The 22,583-nt window shown below is 36.4% G+C and overlaps 1 protein-coding gene and 1 long non-coding RNA gene across 7 annotated transcripts in view; one reads left to right on the forward strand and one right to left on the reverse strand.

Annotated features, from left to right (window-relative positions):
* LOC131426896 (uncharacterized) overlaps positions 1–17,492 on the reverse strand; it is a 55,221-nt gene extending 37,729 nt beyond the window's left edge. Inside the window, exon 1 of the long non-coding RNA XR_009229207.1 lies at positions 17,005–17,492. This is a non-coding gene — a long non-coding RNA (uncharacterized LOC131426896). The remainder of the gene's footprint in view (positions 1–17,004) is intronic.
* LOC131426895 (WSCD family member AAEL009094) overlaps positions 1–22,583 on the forward strand; it is a 116,625-nt gene that overhangs the window by 41,464 nt on the left and 52,578 nt on the right. The gene's annotated exons all lie outside the window — the stretch shown is intronic.

Raw genomic sequence — 22,583 nt, forward strand, 5'->3', positions numbered from 1 at the left:
TAGCCTTGAAAAAGACTGAAGCCTTGAATCAATGAAACTCTAGGTAGCCAGAAAAAAATTCCAGGAGCCAAGAGCTATACGCGTGCGGTGCGAACGACTGTTCAACACCGACTGATCGGTTGCATACTTAAATCTCCATTCCCATACGAACAAAACGATGGAGCGCAAATGGATTCAGTATAAAGTGACTGAACAAGTTGTTGTCCCACCAGGAATAAAACGCTTCAAAAGATTCAGAATTAAATTCGGAAACTTATCTAAAAGCGGCCTCCTCGGTTTAGTAATATAAAAGAGTTCTACAGACTCACATATACAGTACAATTAGAACTCAAGATAAGTTTACCTGCGATTTTACATGTATCGTTTGAATAGGAACCCTCGTAGAATTTGGTTAACCGCCAGTTTCAGTTCAATTATTATTTGCTTCAAAACAATAAGAGTCTGATGGCTACACACGTTGTAACTATGACAATGTTCATTCATGTGTTAATAACATCAAGTTACAATATGAACAAAATTCCGGAACGACCATTATTAGGTTAAAACTGGGGGTAAATAAACAATATAAATCAAATTAATAAGTTTGCACGTTTCTCGAAAATTATCATCATAAAATAAAATAGTTTTATTTCTTCAGGTTTAAATCTTTAGGTTGTTTATATCCAAAATTGAGCTTTCAAGTATATTTGAAGTGTTGTGAAGTTTAGTGTATCATCACCATTATCTTCTTTATTTTTGTATTTATTATGAAGACCGTTTCATTTTTAATGTTATTGTGCTCGGTTGTGTCTTGAATACAACCCTCTAATTTTTTTTTCAAAAGTTTCGTACAAGTAGGGGAGGCGTCAGCGGTGTCTTTAATTGATACGCATCCACATGTTCATTGTACTATGTGCAGCCTCTAGAAAGTTTGTTGGCCATGTTCGTAAGAATTGACGTTTCGAGTAAAAAGCCGCGTAACTTCGGAAATTCACGTAAAAAACACGAAACTTCGGAAATCCACGTAGAAGAAAACCGTAAAATTAAAGAATCTTTTATACCAAATACTTTATGATCAAAAAAGAACCGGAATTTTCATTTTAAAATTCCCACGCTTGTCCAATCGGTAAACTTTTATTTTCTCAACGTTGGCAACACTTTTACACACATTCTGTAAAATTTTGACGCATATCGTACGATTAGTTTTTGTTTGGCGTCTATACAAAGAAGTTGAAAAATTTTCGTGTGGCGATTTTTATAATGGATAAAAATTTAGAACAACGTGCGTGCATCAAATTTTGTGTTGCAAATGGATTTAAGTGTTCCGAAACGTTGAAAATGTTAGAAAAGGCCTTTGGTGAATCGTGTCTAGGAAAAACACAGGCATACGAGTGGTATAAACGCTTCAAAGGTGATCGTACAAGCTTGGATCATGATGAGATCCCTGGCCGCCCAACAACATCTGTTACTGAAGAAAACATTGAATCGGCGAAGCAAATCGTGTTGCAAAATCGTTCTGTACCGATTAGAGAGATTGCTGTGTTGTTGGGCATCTCTTATGGATCAGCCGAACACAATTTAACTGATGTTTTGGGTTTGAAACGCGTCGCTTCTCGGCTGGTGAAAAAAAAGCTGAATTTCACGATAATGCGCCGGCTCACACAGCGTTGGTTGTGTCGCAGTTCTTGGCCAAAAACTCAACCAATATCATCAACCAAGCACCGTACTTTCCAGATATGGCCCCGTGTGACTTTTTCCTCTTCCCCAGACTCAAATTGCCATAGCGGGGAACGCGTTTTGAGACCATAGAGACCATAAAAGAGAATTCGTTGCGTGAACTAAAGGCCATACCTTCGGCGGCCTATAAAACTTGAATGGAAAATTGGATCAAGCGTTGGCATGCATGTATTGCCGCAGGAGGAGAGTACTTTGAAGGCGATAATGAAGAAATTTATTAAAAATTGAAATTTTGCGTTTTACCTTTTAACCTTTTTTTATAAATATTACCTATCCAAGAAGCCATAGATTGTTAAAATCCGTCCATTTTTAACGGAGATATCGAAATTTTTGTGTAAGCGACTTTTTCCCCTATTCCAGCAGTAGAAGTTTTGAGCACTGTCTAGCAAAGAAATGCTTGCGAGCAACATAAAACACGATTTTTTATACTGTCACATACATTTGTTTCTAAGTACCCAAAAGACTGTGTACAGCATGATATTTTGCCTCAGACCGATTTTAGCACGGTTCGTTTTTGGCAACATAATCGTTCGAATATGCCATATGTAAACCAGATGATGGCAGCATTTTCGAGTTGAAAGTAATTCTATAATTATATTGATTTAAGCTACTTACAGTAATAAATGCTGGAAGAACATAACAGCGATATACCATTCGAATCAGTTCGTCGAGATCAGCAAATGCGTGTGTGACAAATAATTTCACTTAATTTTCTCGGAGATGACTCAACCTTTTTCTACAAACTCAGATTTATTTGAAAAGTCGTATGCTCCCAAACAAGGTTCCTGAATTACGTTTGGTTCCGACCTCTGGTTCCGGAGCTACAGGAGGACATGTGAAACGAAATTAAAATTGTGTAACTCATTTTTCTAGTAAATGGCTGAACCGTTTTAAGATTCAAATGAAGTCTAAGAATTATCTAAGATTCAAATGAAAAGTATTTGGATTCTATAAGACATCTTGCTTTTCATTCAGATCCAACTTCCGGTTTCAGGGATACAGTGTGATTAGTATAAAAATGTCTATTTCACAAAAATTAATCAGGTTTATCGGGTTAGCAGATTTGGATAGTCGATAAACCAAATAAACTTATTTCATTTTTGGTTGTATTCAGTTTTCGTTTCGGAAGGCACCCAAAAATTTAATTCGCACTACGATTCCTCGAAGATGTCTACATTGATTTTCAAACATTTTAAAACAAATGTAAACTATACAGCTACTCAGGTGAATTTTTCTGACTTCGGCTACACCGAATTTCGAATTCCGGTTCCAGTATCGAATCGCCTCAAAACTCAAAACAAGCCAAATCGAATTTTAAAAACAAAAATTCAAATTAAAATAAATCCAATTTTATCCAATTCTGACTTCCGATTCTGGAATTGTAAGAGGATGAATTTTTAAAATTCTAAGCGATATAGAAGATGACAATCCCGAAAAGCTTTAAAGTTGGACTCAAAAATATTGCAATTTATTCGTCATATGGCCATACGAATCGGTTTGGGTTATGCTGGTTCCTGAATACCGGTTCTGGAAGTACCTTAAATTACCCTAAACTCTAAAGTGGAAATTACTTCTACATATCATGGAATGTTTAATCGATTGTTACACTTTTAGATTAAAATTCGATCCGATTTGCAGTTTCGACATTACAGAGCAATTAGTTATTAAAATCTCAAATTGCCACTTAAAACAACGGACATTAGAATAATATCATTAAAACTGAAACACCGAAGAATATTCATGCAAAAAATACATGCTGATTGATGAAAAAAGGTATCATCTCACTGCTAGGTGGATTAAGCACGTTTTTTTCTATCTCATTCAGATTTCGAAATATTTTTTTTAAATCTTGATTTGTTCTAGGATCATCCTAAACCTTTCTTCAGCAAGCACTAATTTGTTACTATTATTTTGCTGAAGAAAGTATGTTGATACGTGAAGGCGTTCAAGATTTATGCAATGTTTTTGAATTTTTTGAAGGTATTTTTAAAACTAATATAAATAAGTTAAAGAAATAACGCCCTTCCAATTTTCTCTTAAATTTTTACTTATATTATGCCCTTTCAGGAACCGCATAGGATACATTTTTAACGATCTGGCATCTAATGAATATTGATATTTGAAGCTTGACTAGTTTTTGATGAAAAAAAAAAATAGAAGGTTGTATTCAAGACACAACCGAGCACAATAACATTAAAAATGAAACGGTCTTCATAATAAATACAAAAATAAAGAAGATAATGATGATGATACACTAAACTTCACAACACTTCAAACATACTTGAAAGCTCAATTTTGGATATAAACAACCTAAAGATTTAAACATGAAGAAATAAAACTATTTTATTTTATGATGATAATTTTCGAGAAACGTACAAACTTATTAATTTGATTTATATTGTTTATTTACTCCCAGTTTTAACCTAATAATGGTCGTTCCGGAATTTTGTTCATATTGTAACTTGATGTTATTAACACATGAATGAACATTGTCATAGTTACAACGTGTGTAGCCATCAGACTCTTATTGTTTTGAAGCAAATAATAATTGAACTGAAACTGGCGGTTAACCAAATTCTACGAGGGTTCCTATTCAAACGATACATGTAAAATCGCAGGTAAACTTATCTTGAGTTCTAATTGTACTGTATATGTGAGTCTGTAGAACTCTTTTATATTACTAAACCGAGGAGGCCGCTTTTAGATAAGTTTCCGAATTTAATTCTGAATCTTTTGAAGCGTTTTATTCCTGGTGGGACAACAACTTGTTCAGTCACTTTATACTGAATCCATTTGCGCTCCATCGTTTTGTTCGTATGGGAATGGAGATTTAAGTATGCAACCGATCCGTTGACAAGTTAAAACATTTTTAAGCGTACAATATTGAAGATTTCGAATTATTTAAATGAGGAAAATCCATCAACAAATCCTCTAGGAACAAGCGCTGCAAATTAGATCCGAAAAATCTATCGCCGATAATTATAAATTTGCCTGATAGTTATCAGAGAACCAAAATAAAATACTCAATTCAAACCCATTTTTCAATGGTATGCAATTGAAATGTTCAAATGAAGTTAGCTCATAAGTTTATGTTAAATGTTTACGTATCGATTGGTTGTTGAATTATATAAAACCATCAACAAATGACTGAGTTATAAGCGTTCAAAATTATGACAGAAAAATGTTACGCGATTAGTTTTGCATGTTTTAAATTGACACCCAGCCTCGGAAAGCGAAGTGTAAGGCATTTTTAATAGCAAAATCGATCAAAAATTTGCTAAATACATGGGATATTTCAAAAGAATCGGTAACCACGCTGATTCGGTTCTTCAATAGCTAAATGAAATATAAGATACTCAAGCGAACACGGTGTTCCGCAGACAACAGGAAATTTCACCAACACATAATGCAAAAGCGACAATCCAGCGAGTGAACGCATATACAATCCAGTCATCAGCTCACTGGACGAGCTACTTGTTTCATTCACAGTCAAACATCAACTAGGGAAAGAAATATTGTGCAGCCTATATTTATAGATTTCTATTCATACTACGCATAACGATACGGTGTTTTTATGCATGACGCAAAGCCTCCTATGCCGAACAATAAGTTGACGTCATTTTGTACAACAGGGATTGGTAGATGAAAACATAGGTCGATTCCAACCATTTTTTCAATAGTATGCTATTGAATTACTGAAAAGACGTCATCATACATGTTTAAGTTAAAAGTTTCCGAATCGATTGGTTGTTAAATTATAACAATCCATCAACAAATGACCGAGTTATTAACGTTCAAAATTATGACACAAAAAGGTTACGCGACTATTTTTGAAACATTTAATTGACACCCGGCCCCATATAGTGAAGAGTAAGGCATTTTTAATGCCAAAACAATCATAACTTTTTACTGGTAGCTCATATGAAAAAGCTTGGTTGAGCAAAATTGTGCGCAATGATTAGTTCAACAACTCTTCTGAGGACAACTTTTCCATAAAACGTTTCACAAAAAAGTTAGAACAAAAAAAAGTGATTTTTCAGGAGCCACCCTACTTCTCCTCGGGAAAATTGATGTATCTCGATCAAATGAAAAGCTAGAGAGGTACTTTTTTCATCAAAGTTGCTCAAAATAAAATTTTCTACAACTTCATTGTACAACAAAATCATTTTTGAGTTCAATTAAGAAAGATAGATTTCAGATTTCAATATAAATGAGGACTACCCCAGTAACTTTTTTCATCAAAAGGAGCGCCATTTGATTACAAACAACTTTTGTGAACACACCAACTACAAAAAACTAATATTTAATAGTGAAAATATTTTTGTCACGCTAATTTCCCGTTTCGGACCATAGTGCATGGTAGGCTGTATTTAAAAGAAAACAATTAACTAAGATTGACAGATCACGACAAAGTGACAAAAGACCACAGGAGTATCCCAGCGGACAGTGAAAAGGGTCTTGGATCGTGGAAATGACAACTCGACAGTCCCACGACAATAGGGCCTAACTGCAAATGTTCACACTCTTCACAAAACTTCCAAGGTAACACCACAAGCTTTCGATTTATATTTGAAACTTTCGAGAAATTGCAGTAATGACTCCGTAATAATCAAAAGAAAAAGTAAAAAAAGAACAACGGCTCTCATTTGCAGTTAGGCTCTTTTGTCGTGGGACTATCAAACTGTTCGAGAAGGTTGCGTGCAATCTGATGGATGCTATCGGGGAAATAATATGAATAATAAGAATGAATAAATATGAGATATTTGTCATTCAACATATAGAAAAAACCTGGGCTGGGATCCATTTTTGAGTGTATGGCTACAATTTTCGGTCGTCCATCGAAAACCGACAACCAGGAAGGCCGAAATTGTTTTTTTTGTCCGTCTACTGACAATGACTACCGATTGGAATAGTTTTGAGGCGAGTTTAGACACTATTTTACGTACTTCACAGCTTTTAGTGACGGTATTTTAGCAATCTTCACCCTGTAATTCCGGAACCGCAAGTCGAATCCGGACGAAATTTTGGAAATGAATATAGGACTACAAGACCTTACATTTTAATCTGAGTTTGTGCAAATCGGTCAAGCCATAATTGAGATAAGTGAGTGAGATCCATTTTGGAATATAGAACCAGTATTTCCGGTGTTTCCGGAATCGGAAATCAAGAATCAGGATAGCCGAAATCGATTTGTTTGGCTGTCTACTGATAATAGCTACCAATTGGAGTAGCTTCGAGACTAGATTAGAAAAAAATTTACGTTCTCTGTTTTGCCGCTTTTAGTGACGGTATCAAATTTTTAACATATTTTACCCCATAATTCCGGAACCGGAAGTCCGATCCTAATGAAATTTGGGAGTATTGTTTGAGAAATGTGAGGAAGTGACTTGAAATAGGATTTTTCCACACTGTAATACCGGAACTAGAAGTCAAATCCAAATAAAATTCAGGAGCTTTGCATGGGGCAATTATACCTTTCATTTGAATCAAAGTTCGCGAGAAACAGTTCAGCCGTCTCTGAGAAAAGTTAGTGCATTTATTTTATTTTTTTTTTGCACTTTTCCCCCAGTCGGTTTTCACAGTGATTGCATAACCTTTCTATATGAGAAAGACAAAAAGGATCCCATAGACAATTTCAGTGTAGTTCATTATTAGGGCATCTCCAAACTTTTCCTTTTTTGTTTGAGCTCAAAAATTGTGTTAGAGACAAACTTAATTTTCAATTGGGTCCCTAACTTACCCTTTTACCCCACGTGGAGCATGAAAACATCAAGTGCAACATACCAGAATAATAATGCTATAGAAGAAGAACGGTGTCCCCATGAGGAGCCATGTGGAAAACTGAACAAGAAGGCATCTACACCACGCGCTTCCTCCAGACCAACCCCAAACAACCCATTTCATCCACTGGATACCAATGAAAACGCTTCTCCTCTAAGAAAGAAAAAGACAACGAGATCCAGCATAAAATAAGTATTTTTATTTTTTAACGACCACTTTAAGCCAAAGAGAAACTGGCCCAAATAAAACAATTTTTGAAAAAAAAACTACAAGGATCAGCCCCATGAGATTGTTCGAGCCATTGATGTGGAACAAGGCAACCAAAATTTCTAATGATCGGCCATTTTAATTAATCGTCACACTTTTGAGTCCGCAAATGCACGAGAGTCGGCTTAGATTGATCTTTATTAGGAACCAATACCGAACACGCGAACCCAGAATTTAGATTCTCTCGTGATTTGTATCTGTTTTAAAGCCGACAAAATTACATTACATAACCCAAATGTAAGCAATTATATGTTGGTACATACTTGCGATACGGATATCGTTATTGAAGTTTCTCTTCACCAAGCCAAGTTTTGTAAGCAAGCAGTTATTTTTATAGCGTTAAGTTTCTCTACCATTCAGCGATTTCGGTTGAAGCGATAAACTTTTTCTCATCATTAATCGAGTTCATCTTATAAAAATTAGAAATTAATCTTAAGCACTCAAGGTTTACCCTGGGGTAGTTGCAAATTTCTCAGGCGAAAACGACATAGCAAGGAATTTCATCCGACTCGCATAACACAAGATCAGAGCATATCAATTAAAGCTTCAAATCGTTTTATGGCACTTTTTGTCTTGCTGTCTAGCAACAACCTACCTCTAGCATGCTACGCGTAGGACTGAAACGTTAGCTATAATTTCGCTTCTATTTATAGATTCGCATGCTTCCAACAGCTTCGCTTTTGCATCGATTGACCAATCACAGCGATGCTTTCCCTTCGATATATCGCTCACTCCTTCAAAACCTTCGTCTATGGCAGGGAAATTCGATATGCCGGAGATTTTTTGCAGACAAAATAGGCCACTGTAAGCTATTAATCAACACTTCAATGATATACAATTAAAAATACGTGGCTTGATACAATCAAATCAAAACATAGAAATATTTCCAATCAAATGGTGACATAATATTAATAATTGATACAAAATTGACGGAGCTGTAATTGTTCAAAACCTGACCACATTTCTACGTGTATTTTTCTTGAGTTTCTAATTTGCACCCCTATATAGAAAACAAAAATGTGTTCCACATTAAAATCAATTTTCCTTGAAAAAACGGTGATGAATATCAAACAATCCATCTGACCAAGGGTGCGAAAATTTGACATTTTTTTAAACTGTCGCCAAGCATAAGACAGTCACTGCAAATGATACGCGCAGCTGCTACGTTCAACAGTAGCCAACACGCAATGACACGAGAGCTTGGCGCAATCATGAGTGCCACGACACACGACAGCATTATTGAGAGAAGTTAATTCTGTCGCACTCTCTCACAGCAGTCAAAGCCACCGCGTTTGCTTTGTGGTAGTGTACTTACATACTGGATAAGTAGTTGCTTTGTTCATTTTCGGTCACGGGATTCGAGAATGTCACGAGCTCAAAATGTCATGACATTTTCATAACTAGACTGTCATATCCCCTGTGACCGATTTGTGGCGATGAATTAGGTGCGAACGGCATGGTTTTCATTACCGGTTCAATTTCAGTTTTGAAAAAATTCAATCACAAAGCTTGTTCATGCAGATGTTTCAAAAATATTACAACTATTTACTGAAATTTCATACACGAAGTATCAGGAGCGCAGCTTTTGCCTTTCTAGTATGACGCAAAGGCAAGAAATCTTACAGCAAAGACAATAGATTTTGCACTTCTGTTACTTCTACAATTCTGCTTTATGCTGAAGGGGGTTTAATTGTTTGATCGAAAATGTGCATTGGAGTAAATCAATCAACTGGAAATAAAACCAAATCACCCGAACTGCCAAAACGAACCCACCATCCAAGTTCTTGAAGTCAAAGCATTTACATTGCTTTTCTCACTGAACCGCTCCCTTTCAACGGGAGTGCAGAGAAACAAAACACGTAAGGATACAGAAAAAAACCGTCTGCAATGGGAAGCAAGACGTTCTTGTGCATGCCCCCCTACACCTCATGAGAATCGACATAAAACGAATTTCAGAGTTGAGCCTTGTTGGCGACTATCTCTCGAAAGTTGTTAAATTTGGAAGGAGCGACTGTTTATTGTGGCTAGCCATTCTCAGATTGAAAAGAGTAGAACAGCTGTCGATGAGAGCAAACGGCGACATTCACGAGAGAAAATGTCATGAGACCTATGACATTTTTCATCTGATACTTCACGGCGAAGTACAATCGGCGACTGCTGTCATTTGTGCGGTTTGACTGTCTGATGTTTCGTGTCATTCTCCAGTACCGTTCGCAACCCTGCATCTGACAATGTCTTTGAAATTTTGTTGATAATATTCGCTCGAGGTGTATTTTATTCGGACTGAAGAACTGCTGAAAATTGCAACATTTGGATTGGTACACCTCTACTTGTTCATAGAATATCTCATAAATATCATAAATCTACAGTGACGAAGTCTATATAATTTAGTTTAGATACGATTAGTACATATTTTTCTGTGAACCACAGTCTTTTCAATGCGTTCGTTTTCTGGTAGCGTTCGGAAAAAGAAGAGGAGAGAAGAGAACTTAAATCGATTCAAAGAGGTTCCTAAACACATACGCAAAGTTCCCGAGTGGTCGATTCAATTTTTATACGCGACCTACTGTTCTCAGGACTTAATGCAATTAAATACCATATTTCTCGAAGAAAATGTAATAATATATTCGAAAAATTTCTCAATATTTACTTTAAAAAAGGGCTCTACCATAAAAAGAAAAATGGAGAAGCAACATCGGTTCAGCGACTTTACAGCTCGAAAGATCGAAATGAACGGTTGTGGGCCAAGGGAAGCAAAAACTTACATGATTACCAACCGCATCCGGGAGCTACGAGTTTTATGCTTCTCCAAGCGAAAAAAATCCGGTAATTCTGTTCACAAGACGAGAGCAATTTCACCGCAGATCTCGTATCAAATACCAGAATCGACCGACCGGTATATTAATTCTTTCCCGGTATTATTTTTTTCTTCGGACGTGGCCGACGAGCATAAAAACGTGCATCTGACCTAGTATCCTTCTAGCTGGTCTAGGTGTTTGTTTGGATTGGTGACTTCCGTGGATCAAAGAACAGTACGGTCCGAAATCAAATGCTGTATCATCGTCACAGTGTCAGAGGTTTAAAGTTTCAGCTCTTCTTCTAACGGACAATTATTATTTCAATAAGACATTCATTCCTACTGGAATTCTCTGAAGACAAACGCTACATTGATGGACTGGCCCAGGTTGGTTTCTTCAAACAAACAATTTTCGTTTTAGTTTGGTTCACACTCAGGAATGGGAGTTTGAGCAAATTCGACATAAGAATTAGGATCGAAAATAACTCAAATTTCTGCTTAACGGTGGTGAAACTGAATCCTAACAAAAGGTCCAGTCACCAGTCAGAATGGTAAAGCTTGCTTCATTTAGAATTGGAACAAACTTTTGCTCATATTGTGGCGCTCCTGGTGGACGGATTTGGAAGCTCTTGGCGCCCACGTGTCGGGAATTTTGTCAGCTTCACGTATGATTTTTGACATTCCGAAAATCGACTGTACTTTGTAAACAATCAACATGGAAGCCGAAAGAAGGAAAAAAAATTGTGCACAGTTATTTGGAAAATCCATTGGTCTGCATCTAGGCTAGCTAAACAGCTGAAATTGCCCAGAAATACCGTATGGCGCGTTATCAAACGGTATAAGAAAACATTGACGACGATTCGGAAGCCTCAAGCCGATCGTCGGAGTCGAACTGACGACCGGAAATTGCGTGGTAAGATTTTGAAGACGATTAAGAGGAATCCTAATCTGTCGGACCGTGATTTGGTCAGAAGATTCGGTGCTGCCCATAGTACCGTGAGGAGAACTCGACTCCGGGAAGGAATCAAGTCGTATCGAGATAGCAAACAGCCAAATCGGACCATGAAACAGAATAGTGTGGTCAAAATTCGTGCTCGGAAACTATATGACCAGGTGCTGACCAAGTTCAACGGGTGTCTTCTGATGGACGATGAAACCTGTGTCAAGGCTGACTTCGGTCAAATCCCAGGTCAAAAATTTTACTTGGCAACGGCTCGGGGGGATGTTCCAGCCAAATTTAAATTTGTTTTTGCCGACAAATTTGCTATAAAATTTATGATTTGGCAGGGCATTTGCAGCTGTGGCAAAAAAACGAAAGTTTTCGTTACAAATAAGACAATGACATCGGAAGTATACCAAAAAGAGTGTCTCCAAAAACGAATTTTGCCGTTCATTCGATCCCACGACCATCCTGTAATGTTTTGGCCAGATTTAGCAAGCTGTCATTACAGCAAAGCCGTTTAAGAATGGTATGCAGAGAAAGTGGTCCAGTTTGTTCCAAAAAACCTTAACCTACTCAACTGCCCCCAGTTCCGCCCTATTGAGAAATACTGGGCAATCATGAAGAGGAGACTCAAGGCAAAGGGAAACGTTGTCAAAGACATCAATCAGATGACGACCTGGTGGAATAAGATAGCTAAAACGATGGACGAAGAAGGTGTGCGCCGCCTAATGAGCCGTGTTACAGGAAAAATTCGAGAATTCTTTCAAAACCGTGACGAATAATTTTATCCGTATTTAATCTTAAAAGTATGAAGAATACGCTACATTTGTATAAAAAAAGATCTTGAATACAATAATAAATAACTGAAATACAGGCAATTGTCTTTGTTCCAATTCTATTTGAAGCAAGCTTTAACTAGGTTAGATTTGCCATCGAACAAAAACGATATTATTTTAACGGAATTCAACATAAATTTAAATAATTGATGCCTTCATGAATTCGAATAGACACAAAAAAGTCAAATGATACGATCCAGAGAAATTTTTACATACATATTAAAATGTCATTCAAATCCACCTGTCATTTCTGCGAGACTTTCTATTGGAAATCCAACAGAACCGCAGGTAGATTCTTTCCATTGGCGTTCCATTCCGTTTCTAGGTCTGCCAGCTGCGCATCATCCACGTTCCATCGGTGTTATTGTTAGTATGATATTGCCCAAACCACCCGCCCTGGATAGACCGTTCGAGCAAGCAAGCAAGAACCCCCCCCCGCCTTCTAACACTGTAACCACAAACGAGGGGTACGGAAGAGTTATGCCGTTTTGTTTCCAACGTACAATGTGTACACTATATATATATATATATATATATGAGTACACGACAGAGCAGGGAGGGATTTGAAGGGAGCATAGAATCTGCATGTAAACACAAATCTGCGGACGTTCACTAGCATATGCTGCTCACGGTTGTCACAATTGGGAAAACGTACATGCCAGATGTGGCACCTCTGTGAGAGAAAAGCAAAATTCCTCGATCCATTAACAGACGTCGGGACGTATATCGGAATAAACGGTTGTGTTATCTTTAGCCGCTTGCAAGTAAAAAAAAACTTCCATTTCATGTATACTTTGTACATACGTTCATTGATAGTGGAAGTAATTTGAAAAAAAAATGTCAATCAAGATCGGGAATCGATCTGAAGAGGATTTCAATCAACCGTAACACCGATGAATGCTTCGACGTCTCTGATCTGAATAAATCGACTGCAGTGTTTTATTCTGCACAATGCAAAACCAGGCCAAATAGGTACTCTTATTTTCTTATTTTTCCTTTCGCTACAGATCGTATCGGTTCTGAGAATGTGAGAAAATGTGCTGATGCTTCAACTCAACCGTTGCATTTCCATACAAATATATGTAAATGCAAAAAAAGGAGCGTAGAGATAATCAACTTTTCATGCTGAGAATTTTATTTTGGATTAATTCTGAAACCTAATTTATTTTACAGAGACGGCAATGGAAATACAGCGGAGAAAAAGGTGTTTGGTTGATTCATATCAGTTAGATGGAATCCAGTCAACCTGTTTTAGCCTTTCCCATAAAGAACCATTACGCAATCATTCGAAAACTCGATTAGTGCAAATTGTTGAAAATGAGACGACGTATGCAACCTTCAAAACTTCATCACTTCTTCATATAATTCAACATTTGATTAGAAGTAAATTTACAAGACCGTGTCAGTTGATGACTTCGCCTTCACCTTTCACAATAACGGAAAACGGGAACGAAAGGTTACAGTATAGTTAACAATTTCACACGAAAGTTTTCAGATTTAATTTCCTAATAACTTTTTTCCTTTTTGGAAGAAAGTACAAGATTGTTGTTAATACCACGTTTATTACACAAACATTGTTTAAATAGTGAAAAAATATGTCCAAACAAAACATCAAAATCAACCGAACCGATAAATAGACCCTGTTGAACGTTTGTTAGCTTCAGTCTATGATAATCCATGAACGGAGACACATCGGGTGCGCAGGCTGCCATCTACGCAAAGACAAAGAAACTATACCAGGCATAATTCAACTGGTGCTTCAGTCAATGACAAATATGAGGCTCCGTTCCTCAAGTCTAAACGCAGAAAAAAAAACTAGTTCTTCTCTGCTTACCTGCTGATGGACGGTTGCAGTGTGAGTTTCGCTTCAAACAAAAGCGATTGTGTCATCCTGCTGCTGGTCGTTTCCATTGGAGAAAAAGACAACGAAAAGTTGACTACAATCGGAAACATTATACTAAATCAGACGTTCTAATGGCTCTAAATGTCGTCTGAAAAACTATTAAGATTACTTCTTCGGAAATCGAAGGCAAAAATCATCAGTTTAGTGCAAATCTAGAATAATTTGATTAGCTTTGTGCACTTTTCGCACCAAACAAGCGTAAATAAAGCTAACATTTGGTTGCATCGCGTTCGAGAAAAATGTTCCGAACAGTGTCTAATATCGTAGAGAATTCCGCAATTTGAGATAATCGACATCAAAATTCTACACCTTGCAATTTTTGTGACCGCGAAATCACATAAAAAGGTTCAGTTTGGAATCAATCGGCACTGTGAGTAGTTCGAACGATTGCGTTATCCAGCTGCTGGTCGTTTGCATTGGAGAAAAAAACAAAAAGTGGACAACGATGGGGAACATTATACAAAATCAATGTTTCAAACTGTGATTAATATCGTAGAGAATTCACAATTTGAATCCCGTACAGCATGTTGATAGTTTCTTTCACTGAAATATGCAAATTCGAATGAAATAATCAACACCAAAACTCTATACGTTGCTATATTTGTGGCCGTTGCAACCACCCATCTGTGAAGAAGCTACAAACGAAGTCACGTAAAAAGAACGCTTCTAATCAAAATCTTTTCCGTTTGGAATCAATTCGCACTGTGAGTAGTTCGAGCGTCAACCTGCTGCTGGTCGTTTGCATCGCAAAAAAGGACAACAATGGAGAACATTATACAAAATCAACCGTTCTAACGGCTCTAAATGTTATCTAAAGAACTGTTAAGATTACTTCTTGCAAATCTAAGGCAAAAACCATCAGTTTAGTGCAAAGCTAGAATAATTTGATTTGCTTTGTGCAATTTTCACAATGCGAAATTCGTACCAAACTAGCGTTCAATATTGTAGAAAATACCACCTTCTGAAAGCCTGAAATGAATCTCGCGATTACATCATTCAGGTGCTGGTCGTTTGTGTGCGAGTAACCGAAAAACACATTTCATCGGCCCGAAAAATGAAAAATGAAGTAATCAATATCAAAATTCTATATGTTGTTATTTTAGTAGCCGCTTGTTTTTTGGAAAAAATGTGGAAACAAAATCACGTAAAAAGAAAAACCTTTCACAAATAACCTTTGCATTGCATTGAATGAACCAGGAATAAACGAAATTTGTTAGGAGATTTGTTCGTGGAATTAATTATCAACTGTGTTAAAAGTTGGAGAAATGGTAACCTTTCAGTTCTTTTCAGAATCCAAAGCATTTCACAAAAAAACTAATGAGATTTTTCTCGAAATAGATGATTTATTAGTAGAACGATGCACCAAAGCAAATGTGCGTTTTTTCAAGTGATCTGCCCCTTGTCGATAGCAGTCCTAAGTCAACTCCATAAGTTCCACTTTAGCCCATTTATTATGAGTTCTTACTCCTCGGATTCAGATACGGGGAAAACTACTGTCACCTTCTCCTCGGTGATTCGGAGCAATTTACAGAGGTTATATTCGTATAATAAAACATTAGAATTCTTGTATTTCTGAAAATTGTGGTCCTTAGTTACCACTCACAATGTGTAAAATGATAATTTCTCGGTTAATTTCTCAAAAGGGCGTATAAGCAAGTGAGAGTTTCTCTTTGTTTACTTTTTCTTCTATTAATTACCAAGCGGTTTCCACGTTTATCACTCAACTCTTTGCATGAAATGATACCCGAAACTTTCGACTTTCAAACAGAATAGTGATATCAAAGAAAATCTTTTTAATCACATCACAATAATCGAAAGAGAGAGTGATCAAAGAGAAACTTGCTTATACGCCCTTTTGAAAAATTATCATCGTCGTCAACATTTCATAAGGTCACATAAACCAATGAGAGTTTCTCTTTGTTTACTTTCTCTTTTGTTAATATCTACTTAATTTTGACGTGTACTCGTAACAATTTTAGGGGGCCGGCAAAGTTCATTTTTCCAGTTACATTATTATTGATTAATCAAATATAATTTTCAAACTAATCGATTAAATTTTTCTTAATCGATTACTTGGTTGATTATTGGAGGTTTCGAGTTATTCGATTAAATATTATATGGGTTATTAATCGATTACTTGATTATTCGATCTATAAAATCAATGGAAACAATTAATTACTCCAGGGAGTCCATTTTTTGTATTTTATTATAATGAAACATTTCAAGAATGTTTTGTCAAGTTTTTAAGTCAATCGAAGTAGAAATCTCGGGCCTGTGCGCCGAGCTCTTGCTTCTTCGTAGAATGAGATAGCCATCGATAAAGGTCCATAACTTCCAGAGTCTCGTTCCAATAGGCTTGTGAATTTCACGGAATATTCTGGAAAAATTTTACTTTAAGAAAATATAAAGATAATAATAAATGATTTTTCAAAAGTGTTAGACCCTACCCCCCCCCCCCCCCCCCCCCTCTAATTGAAACAATGCAAACTTCATTTCACTCCTTCAATTATCCTTTTCAATGATTTCATTTCAACCAACACTTTTAGACATTTCTTTCAAATGGGGCAATTTTAGAAATAGATTGAAGAAAACCAAATTCAAAGACAATTGGAATGTTAAGGAAAAGGTAATCAGGTAGCGAAGAGATGAAGAGAAAACGGAAAACAAATTCCTCTAATGCAATATCCTGTCTACGAATGTACTGCGGCATTCAATTTTGTACGAGGCTCGTATCTTGCGGCAAAACAAATAAAAAACTCACCTCAATCAGGGTAAAAAGCTTCCTCCTAATGACAGTTCCAGAAGTAACTGCTGCACGAAATCCCATTTCTAACGTTGGTTCATGAGAAAAATTCAATCCTACTAGTTTGTTTCGCTTGAATAATTCCTTCGATTCAGTTCTTCTTACGTCGTTACCGCAGAGGGTGGGGCGGAGGCATACCGATTTAGCTGTAATACGTTTGGAATGCTCTCGGCTCCGAATGGCTGACACGACGATAGATACTCCGTTCATGATCATAACACTCGTCACATCGGCGGCAATCGGAAACTTCTGGGTTTATTCCGAGCAACGGGTCATTAAGTCACCGAAATCAAATCACCATTATTTGATGGCCAGTGCTTTCCCTGCTAATGCAGAATCCGTGCGTTCGTTTTCGGAAACGATGCATGCTATACGTGATTGGCTTTGGCTGTTCGGTAGAGCGATAGTGATAACAACTCTACGGTAGAAGGAAGTGACAGTACATACTCAACTACACGCTTAGAAAAAAGTTACTCAAAGTTTGAGTACTAGTTACTCATTTTCAAATGATACATGGAAACGTCAAAATTTGAGTAGTTATCATCAATGATATTGAGTAACTCCTACTCTAAATTTGAGTTTAACGCAATAGCTCGTTTTTTTGTTACTATTCGCAGGATCAGGTTGTAATAACCATTTGTTGTAAAGGTTGTAATAACCATTTGTAGCAACAGGTTGTATATTTTGTTAGTGAGATCGCGTATTTCGAGGGTGAGTCGCTCAACACAAACGGTGTTGTGTCTGCAAAAACCGGAATGATAAACTCCGTGTTGTGCTTTAGAATGAAACCGAATATGCTCAAATGTCATTTATGAGGAATAAGTGTATAATTGGTGCCTGAGCATAACTGACATGTATGTTAATTTGCGATTAACACACTACTCCAAGCAACCACCACTTGATATAGTATTGAGTCCAATTACTTAATATTTTAATACAATACACTCAGAAAAGGAGAAATTTTTTTGCAAATTTGGTATATGTGAAATAAAATTTCACTCAAAATTTGAGTGATAGTTACTCTATTTTTGGTACATGTACAAATAAAGTATTACTCAGTAAATGAGTAGATTTTACCCAAATATCGTTTCCAGTGGAAGAACTCAAATTTGAGTAACTTCGGAGTTACTCTAAATTAGAGTTGTTCCACTTTTTCTATAGGTGAGTGAGATCTTACTCATTTTTGAGTAACTATTTTTAAGAGGGTAGTTTTTCATGAGTACGGAAATGCGATTATAAATGGGTGGATTTTTTGATTCATTTTTAGATGTTTCAGCTTTTGTCGAATCAGAAAATTCTACTGATGGGTTGTGGCCTAATCATGTGCCAACAATTTAGTTAGTGATGCAAAACTCGTTCAAATTGGACACTCCGTTGTCCGATGTTTGCCCCCTGTGCGGGAGATGAACGGAAACAATGACATCAACGGATGCACCGTTAAAACAATAAGAACCACGGTACGCAGATGGAAATTCGCTCGTCAGAGTTATTAAACACATTTCACACCACTAACCGCTGACGGCCTCGACCTAGCAAATGTCCGGACCGGTACCGACCGTGAATCACGTTCGCATGACCGAGCATCCACATGAGTTCGCACGGTACCCAGCATACGCGCGCACATACTGGCGGAAAAGCACTTTCATATCCTTTTCAACCCGCATTCAACACATGAAATGCCATTCGGAAGGGGGAGTGGGAAAAACGAAAATTTCTATAATTGCACCCGTGGGCACCCACGGAGAGAATGTCGTCTTTTGACTCGCGTTGTCAATTGCAGCCATATGTGTAGCGGTATTCCATCGCCTTTTTATTCCCACTTCCGGTCACAGAGCGTCGCTAGCGGGAGTGAATTTTCCAACTACATGTGCTAGCATGGCGCTCTCGTATGCTGGTGGGAAACACATCTCCTATAGATAGACAACCGGTTTTTTTTATTCCACGGCCACTCATACTTTGTTACATCAGAGCATCGGCTAGGCTATCAGCTTGAACACGGGACAACACAGCCTGAACGTAAGATTACCGACCAGTCAAGAGCCGATGTTCTGCGAAAGGTACGATAGTTAGCCAACCAAGCCACAATATCAGTTCCTGCATCTATAGGCTGTTACGTAAAATCATTTCCGACTCATGCCGGGGTTTTCTCCCATACGAATTAACCCCTTTTGTGGATCGTTATTACATCACTCGAGAACACCACATAACGGAACGTAACGCTGAAGTTGCCTTGGGGTTTCCAGAAAAGACTTTGCCGGTTACATCACAAAGGCCGCGTTCTCATTTGACCGCGACCGATCGGGAAGATTTGTTTGCAGTGCAAAACTCATTTCATTATATCATTCAATCTACTTATGGATAATTGATTTGCTCAATAATTGGAAACAGTAGTCAAACTCAAAGTTTCTCGGTCTCAAATAACATTAGGCTAATTTAAACTGCAGTTCACAAAGTGAATAAAAAGTAAATCCATCGAAATCTTGCTCACATTGAAAATGTTTATAAAAGCCATTTTCGCCAAATCTGCTTAGAATTCAACTACGCAACTAGGGTAACGGCTCCCTATTTCATCTGAGCTGCTAATTCCATCTCATCCCTGCAACTCATTACTTTGAACATAAATAAAATTTTACAACCTACCTGAACCAAACTATGAAATATTTTAAAATGATTATATAAGCTATTGTCACACTTTCTCATTGGAATAAATGGTTTTAAATTTTTCGGTGATAATTGTTTCCATTTAAAATAAACTCATATTTTCGTCTTAAGATTTACAGTTCGTCATGTTTCTGAATATCTACTAATCGATTCGTCTCAAAACATGATCACTATTTCGCACAATTACACTACCATCACTTGCCACTTGTTTAATTAACGATTAAAAACTTCTAAAATTACCCGACAAGCAATAAAAGTCTTCAAAAATATGAGATGAAAGTTTTTCACTTAGTTCACTTGATTGCGCTTTGTTTTCATCAGTGCTGTCAACTGATTTTGTACAATATCTGTATAGTTATTAATAAAAAATCGGTATTTAACGGTATGTCTACACACATATATATATATATATATATATATATATATATATATATATATATATATATATATATATATATATATATATATATATATATATATATATATATATATATATATATATATATACACACTTAAAAAATGTTACATCTTTATAGATGCACATAAAAGGAGCGTCGCGATTTACTTACATTCACAATACAAAGCATTTAAAGATAAGTCATATCATTAACTTCACGATTGTTTTAGCTGAATCTCACATCGATACAGACGCAAAATTTATGTTTACATGTTAGTAGATGTAATATTGTGTCATCACCGAAGAAATTACGGCATAATTGAATTTACGTCAAGCGTAAATTTCATTTTTTCTAAGAGTGTATATATATATATATATATATATATATATATATATATATATATATATATATATATATATATATATATATATATATATATATATATATATATATATATATATATATATATATATATATATATTCGGAAATATATCAACCTTGCGTTTGAAGTTTAATGATGTGCGTTTCAAATCTTCAGATCTGGTGTATTTAGCAAGCAAAATGTAATGTTTAAAATTATATTTAACATGGATAAATCAACACACTTTTCAAAAGTTATTCCAGGTCAAATCCAATATTCGATTGGTATTTGTTCGTTCCAAATCATATGGTCAAATTAATCGATTGTAATCAAATTGATGGAATTGATGTATATTTTTTATTTTAGGTATTGAGATTTTTCTAACGGATTTTCCATGACAACTGATTCTTCTGGAATATTAATGGTTTAAAATATTATCTTGCAATGATAGTTGTGTATACTTACATTTGAAACTGTACATATTTTGATTGAAGTTTCGCTTAACACTACTGGTTAACACTAACTTTCCATGCACGTTATGCGTTTTGACATAATCCTTGGTTGCGAGTATTCCTTGCATAGCATCAACAGATAGGGAATTTCTCAATTTCGTTTTATTCAAATTATATTGTTAAAATAAACGTTCTACGCTGGCAGAAGAATGTGGAAGTATCAAAAGTTCCACAATAAATTTTTTCAAGTGGGGAAAAGAAAATTCTCCATTTGCTCGCTTTGTAGAGAGGACCCTTGACCAAAACGCACAGCTATTTTCACGTTCCTCTTCAGTAAACGCTCGAAAGTTAATATTCCGAATTTCACGAAATTCCGAGTCCATTTTCTGAATATTTTCACTTGCAACCAAATTAGGGAACGTCTTGATCAACGGTAAAATAGATTCATGAACTCGTCCAATTATATTTTTGGGGTCAATTATAATCATATTGATGAGCACAGGTTCTTCGAGATGTATACGAATCTGGATTTGATTTGCAAGCGAGACGTAGAAGTTCATTATATTCGTTAAAAAATGTTCTGCTTCTTTGCGCTGAATTACATTATTCGACAATAGATCAACAAGGTGTGTTTTTGCCGATGTTCCGATGTACATTAATTCCAATTCTTTGTAGTTTTGTTGAATAAAAGTGACTTTTGCAAGGTCTTCACAAGTTAACATGTAATCGGCATTCAAGAAATTATCCAAAATGGTTCGATAAAGCTGTGAAACTTCTGTATGAAGCCTACAAAGCTCAGGTGTTTCGGACTGAAACAGCCTGTTTAATTTATTGATTTCTGGTAAAATGTAACAAAGAAACATTAGGTACGTTTTTGTTAGCGGATTTTGTAATTCTTTCCGAATAGCTGTCTGTTTCTCACGAGTAGATTTGTCAGCCTTATCATCTATGAAGTTAAAGTACATCATCAGAGCATCGTACCTATCTAACATTCGCGTAACTACTGCCTCTAATGAGAGCCAGCGTGTTGCTGAGGGATGAAGCATCTTTAATGGTTGCATCTCTAAAAGACTTTGCAATTCTCTGAATCTAGCTTGCCGTTGACCGCCATATTTCAAAAAATTATATACATCTCGGCATACTTGCTCAACCTCACTCGGAATGTTCTTGCATGCATACGACGAACATAATGCGAACGAATGGCAGATGCATTTCATTAGAAAGATATCCGGACAGTCACGACGAAATAACGTCGCAACTGAATGATTTTTACCCATCATTACGTTGGCACCATCTGTACCTAATCCTATCAAGTTTGTTTTGTAGGGTACATCATCTTTTTCAAACTGTGTAGTAATGAGTTCAAATAGTGCAGTGGCACTAGTATCCGTAGCAGTTACAATTTTATAAAAGTAATCCTGAATGACTAGTGCATCATTCCACTTATATGTGCGAACTATCATTGCCAGAGATTTTTGTCCTAGGAGATCAGTCGATTCATCCACCAAAAGGCTCCATTTATTGGTTTTCATTAGGTCAACAAGCTCATCCGTTTGACATTTACCAAAAACATTATTTTGTATAGAAGTAATTTTCGTACGACCAAGTTTCAAATTCTGAGCTATTTTGGAATCATGAAATATATCCTTTGCTATTTTAGCAAAA

This window comes from Malaya genurostris, chromosome 2 (assembly GCF_030247185.1).
Source record: "Malaya genurostris strain Urasoe2022 chromosome 2, Malgen_1.1, whole genome shotgun sequence".
Classification (NCBI taxonomy): domain Eukaryota; kingdom Metazoa; phylum Arthropoda; class Insecta; order Diptera; family Culicidae; genus Malaya; species Malaya genurostris.